Genomic DNA, 5,970 nt, shown 5'->3' with positions numbered 1-5,970 from the left:
GTGAGAGGAGGACAGGAAACACACCTACAGTGCCCATTTGAATGCCAAAAGCATCAATTGTTCTTACTTAAGCTTGTCAACCTTAATTAACTTCATAATACTAGTTACGCACTGAAAAATGGGGGTTATTTGGCTAAAGTTGTGGGCAGGTAGGGCTGGCTCCAGGTTTTCATGTGCCCTGGGCAAAAGAGCGCCCCTTTAACACATACCACAACTCATGATGCTCCGATACGTCAGAGAAATAGCGGTATAGTACAATGAAAAATACTTCACTTTTTACATCTCATGACGAGGCCCATCTATTTCTCCATACAGAATCATTGGTCCCATATAATGTTTGAAACAGTATATGATGAGCTCCACATAATGCTACAGTATATGTTGGTCCCCATGGATGAAGCTCCACTGTCTTATGGGCCCAAATAATGCTCCAAACATAATGGGCCCCATTTCTAATGCTCTAGTGTATAATGGGCCCTGTAAATGCTGCTCCAGTGTCTGATGTCCACCTTTGGAATGTTCCAGTGTATGGTGGGCCCCATATATCATTCTCCAGAGTATAGTGCTCCCCAAAAATTGCTGTCCCAACATTGAAAACAATGAAATAAGTCTCCTCGCTAGGGAATCCCTGTACTAGTCTGGACTCCTCGTCGTCCCCATCTTCCATCTCACTGCACAGTATTTCAACCTTGCAAGTGCTGTGATCCTGAGCAAGCAGGGGGGGCCCACTCGTTGGCGACGGCACTGGCACAGGGCCCCTGATAGTATGGTGGTGTGTCTGACGGCGGGTGTGCCGAACCTGCACTTTCATCTGCAGCTTCCTCTTTGTCACCGTGTAAGATGTAACTGTATATGGGAAGGGTAACCTGAGTTTCATCAGGGTCAGATTCAGGCCGTGTAGCGTGCGAGGGGAATGTAGTGGTCTGGGTCAATGTACCAGCAGATTCATCGAGCAGTGGCTGGGCATCAGTGCACTTGTGTCTCCCCCAGGAGTACGGTCGCCACAGTGGCATTACCTTCCTCCTAGGGAGTGTGATTTCATGCTTGGGAGCAACGAAGGATCTCTCTAGCAGGTTAACTTATTGGGCGGCGTTATTCCCACGAGTCACGACCCTCCAAACAGTGTTCATGAAGGCAAAGTGTTTGTTTTACGTGGGCAGTATGGTTGCAAAGCTGAACCTTAAAGGAATGTCCAGAAGGGCACCACCAGGAGTGGAGCCTACGGCGTAATTTGACTCAACATGGGCAACCTCAACCATCCAGCCACAAAAAAGATGCACACATTGCAAGCTTAATTCCGTTAACGAACGAGACTCCGTCATGCCCCGCGGTCCGAGTCCGGCTTACTAGAGGGACACGCGAGGCTCTGGCTCGTGAGATTGGCCAATAACTGGTGTGTCATGCCCTTACATGTCCGTGGCTGCATGTGTGCTACACTGAAAAGGCCAGTGTTTGTCGCTTACAGGTGCAGATAACCCGCTGAACAACGTTAGTGATGGGGATCTGGGATTACAATTATTACCGGCGAACGATGATTTCCCAGTAAGTGCAGGTCAACCGCAGTTCCAGAATTAGGCCTAACCGTCATTCCTGAAAAAATGAAAAACCGCAGGTGCTGTAGCTTGCTTAACAGCTCGCCAGCCGTTCTCAGGCCCAGTATGGATTACACATGATTGCACAAAGGTGAGAAAGGGTACTGTATCCCCAGATAACATGTATGGATAGCATAGTGTACACATTCAAAATATATGTCTATAGATCAGGAGGCAGGCTCAAACGGTGTCAGGCCCAGTATGGATTACACGTGATTGCACAAAGGTGAGAAAGGGTACCGTATCCCCAGATAACATGTATGGATAGCATAGTGTACACATTCAAAATATATGTCTATAGATCAGGAGGCAGGCTCAGACGGTGTCAGGCCCAGTATGGATTACACGTGATTGCACAAAGGTGAGAAAGGGTACCGTATCCCCGGATAACATGTATGGATAGCATAGTGTACACATTCAAAATATATGTCTATAGATCAGGAGGCAGGCTCAGACGGTGTAAGGCCCAGTATGGATTACACGTGATTGCACAAAGGTGAGAAAGGGTACCGTATCCCCGGATAACATGTATGGATAGCATAGTGTACACATTCAAAATATATGTCTATAGATCAGGAGGCAGGCTCAAACGGTGTCAGGCCCAGTATGGATTACACGTGATTGCACAAAGGTGAGAAAGGGTACCGTATCCCCGGATAACATGTATGGATAACATAGTGTACACATTCAAAAAATATGTCTATAGATCAGGAGGCAGGCTCAGACGGTGTAAGGCCCAATATGGATTACACGTGATTGCACAAAGGTGAGAAAGGGTACCGTATCCCCGGATAACATGTATGGATAGCATAGTGTACACATTCAAAATATATGTCTATAGATCAGGAGGCAGGTTCAAACGGTGTCAGGCCCAGTATGGATTACACATGATTGCACAAAGGTGAGAAAGGGTACCGTATCCCCGGATAACATGTATGGATAGCATAATGTACACATTCAAAATATATGTCTATAGATCAGGAGGCAGGCTCAGACGGTGTCAGGCCCAGTATGGATTACACGTGATTGCACAAAGGTGAGAAAGGGTACCGTATCCCCGGATAACATGTATGGATAGCGTACACATTCAAAATATATGTCTATACATCAGGAGGCAGGCTCAGACGGTGTCAGGCACTGTATGGATTTCACGGCCCAGACTACACAGCGGAGGAGCAGGGAGAGGTAAAGATTGCAAATGCTGGGGCCCTGCCCAAGCAAGGGGGGCTCACTCGTGGGCGTCGGTACTGGCACTGGGCCCCTCATAGTACGGCGGTGTGTCTGACGGCGGGTGTGCACCACCACCGTCAGAGACACTTGATTGCACTATGAGGGACCCTGCGCCCAAGAGTCGGCCTACCCACCTGTCCAGGGCAACGGCACTCGCACGGTTTCGTGCGCTAGGTGGTGACCCCGGCCATGGGGGGGGGAGGCAGCACAGTTAGGGAGTTTTAGAAAGTGGCATATGTTGATGTTGGACATTCAGCGGATGCAAAAGGCGAAATTGTTAAAGTCCCAGGAAGAGGAGGACCAAAGCAAGCCATTTTTCTGTCACCCTATGTGTCATCAGGGGAAGGTGGGACAAAATCCTTGGAAACCCATGCATCGTTCATTTTAATGAAGGTTAGATCATCCACATTTTGGGTTGACAGACGGGTCCTTTTTTCTGTCAGGATTGATCCAGCTGCACTGAAGACTCTTTCCGATAGCACACTTGCAGCTGGGCAAGCGAGCTCCTGTAAGGCATATTGTGCCAATTCAGGCCAGGTGTCCAGTTTAGTGGCCCAATAGTCAAAGGGGAATGACCTGTGCGGGAGAACATCGATATGGGAGGAAAAGTAGTTTGTAACCATAGTTGACTAGTGCTGTTTCCTGTCACTTTCCATCGATGCAGTATTACCAGTTGTGTGAGCGGTACTTGAAAAATCAGTCCACAACATTGTCATGAAACCCCTGTCTCCAACGCCACTTCTGCTGTGTGCACCACAAACACCTCGGCCAAGCTGCCCCCGGCCCGTACGGCTCGTGTGAGAACCATCACCGCTGCTGTGTGCTGGGAATGCCTCAACCAACCGGTTTACCAGAGTTGCTTGTTTATTAGCCAATATTAGGTCAAGGTTCTCCTGTGGCATGATGTTTTGTAATTTGCCTTTATAGCGTGGATCCAGGATGCTGGCCAACCAGTAGTCGTCATCGTTCATCATTTTGGCAATGCGGGGGTCCCTTTTTAGGATCTGCAAGGCATAATCTGACATGTGGGCCAATGTTCCCGGTGTCAATGATGCACTGCGAGTGCTGGTTGGAGGAGCACTTTCTGGCAAATCCACATCCCTCCAGTCACGCACAAACCCTGTACCAGACCTTGCCACGCCAACATTTTCACTTGCCCCACGAGATACATCCTCCTCCCCTAAGTAATCATCCCCATCATCATCCTCCTCCTCCTCTTCTTCCTCCACCTCGTCCAGGAGAGGTCCCTGAGCAGACAATGGCTGAATGTCATCAAGGATTCCCTCCTCCTCTTCCTCCACGTCAACATTGGCTGCAGACGCCTGCTCCTTAAGGTGCGTCAAAGTTTGCATGAGCAGACGCATAAGTGGGATGCTCATGCTTAGGATGGCGTCGTCTGCGCTTACCAGCCGTGTGCATTCCTCAAAACACTGAAGGACTTTACAGAGGTCTTTCAGCTTCGACCACTGCACACCTGTCAACTCCATGTCTGCTCTCAAAGTGCCTGGCCATGTATCCTCCCACAAATGCATCATGGCCTGCCTCTGTTCGCACAGCCGCTCAACCATGTGCAGGGTGGAGTTCCACCTTGTTGCAATGTCAATAATGAGGCGGTGGTGGTGGTTCTTGACCTACTCATAGTCTCTGGGAGGGTGAGCTGGACTTGAGAGCTGCATATGGTGGAAGTAGCGGTGGACAGGGCGGACTGAGAGAGGGTTGATGATGGTGATGGAGTTGGTGTTCTTTCTGATGGCCTAGATTCAGTCTTTTGTTGATATAACAGTGGGATTCCCTGACTGCTTTGGCCTTGCAACAACACCTCAACATTTGCTGCTGTGCTAACCGGTGGGCTTACAGTGGGGGAAACAATGTAGCGTTGCTGACTACCTTCTTTGTGATCAGTTGCACATGTGGTACTTGAGGTTTGGTGTTGTGTTCACGCTTGCAAGTGCATGCTGGTTAAATGTCTAAGCATGCAACTGGTATTCAAATTTTTCAGATTTTTCCCTCGGCTAAAGGTCTTTGCGCACTTCTTACAGATAACCTTGGCCTGATCATGAGGATTTTGTTCAAAAAAGTGCCACACTGCACTCTTCCTACTTTGGCAGACATTTTGCGGCCTAGCACGCTGTGCTATTTTGACCGTCTGGACAAGCTGTCCAGCAACTCTTTTGATTTTTGGAACCTGTCTTTAGAGTGCTCCGGGCCTGCCAGATAACAGCTGTTGCGATGTCAATGTCTGCTGTGGATGCTCCTCCTCCTCATCTGAGCTATTGGAAGCAGCACCCTCTTCCCCCAATGGATGCCAATCTGGGTCAACAACTGGGTCATCCATCACCTCCTCTTCAATGTCATGTGCACCTTCCTCTGTGTCACCATGTATGGTGGTATAGATAGTATGCGGGAAGGGGCACCTGAGTTTCATCAGGGTCAGAATCTGGCTCATTACACTGCGAGGACAATGTAGTGCTCTGAGTGAATGTACCAGCAGAATCATCTATCAGTGGCTGTGCATCAGTGCACTCCATGTCAGATTCATCTTGGCCCAGGTAATTCACCATTTCACTTGATAACCCAGGCATGGTATGTGAAAACAGCTCCATGGAGTAATCAGTTGTATGGCCTGCGTCATCCTTCAATCTTGGTTGGGGTGAAGGACACAAGGAAAGGTGTGGTTCATGAACATGAGCCTCCAATGACGACTCAGTGCTTTTATTTTTTACAACTTCAGAAGAGGAGGCGATAGAGCTGGAGGCTGAGTCAGCAATGTAAGGCTAGTTTCACACTTGCTTTTTTTTGCAGCGCGTTTTTCCCGCAAAAAAACGCATTAAAAAAACGCATACAAATGCATACAAACGCTGCGTTTTTTTCAAGCATTTTTATGCGCATGCAGGAAAAAAACGCAGCGTTTTTGCGCGTTTGTATGCGTTTTTTGTGCGTTTGCGTTTTTTTACAGATTTTGGAAAAACCCCACAAAAATGAACAAACAACCATTCAACAACACACAAGACCAATGGGACTTCATTGTGGGTGTGGTATGTTAATATATAGACCCTGTCTACAGTATTCTTCACATTTGCTTGATTCTTCTCGTGACCATGGATCTGCGCTGGAAGAGTTTTCACTTCAACTTGGATTTGGACATCGC

This window comes from Dendrobates tinctorius, unplaced genomic scaffold, assembly GCF_039654945.1.
Source record: "Dendrobates tinctorius isolate UK_male_01 unplaced genomic scaffold, ASM3965494v1 ptg000117l, whole genome shotgun sequence".
NCBI lineage: Eukaryota > Metazoa > Chordata > Amphibia > Anura > Dendrobatidae > Dendrobates > Dendrobates tinctorius.
The sequence above is the reverse complement of the archived record's forward strand: the minus strand, read 5'-3'. Positions refer to the sequence as shown.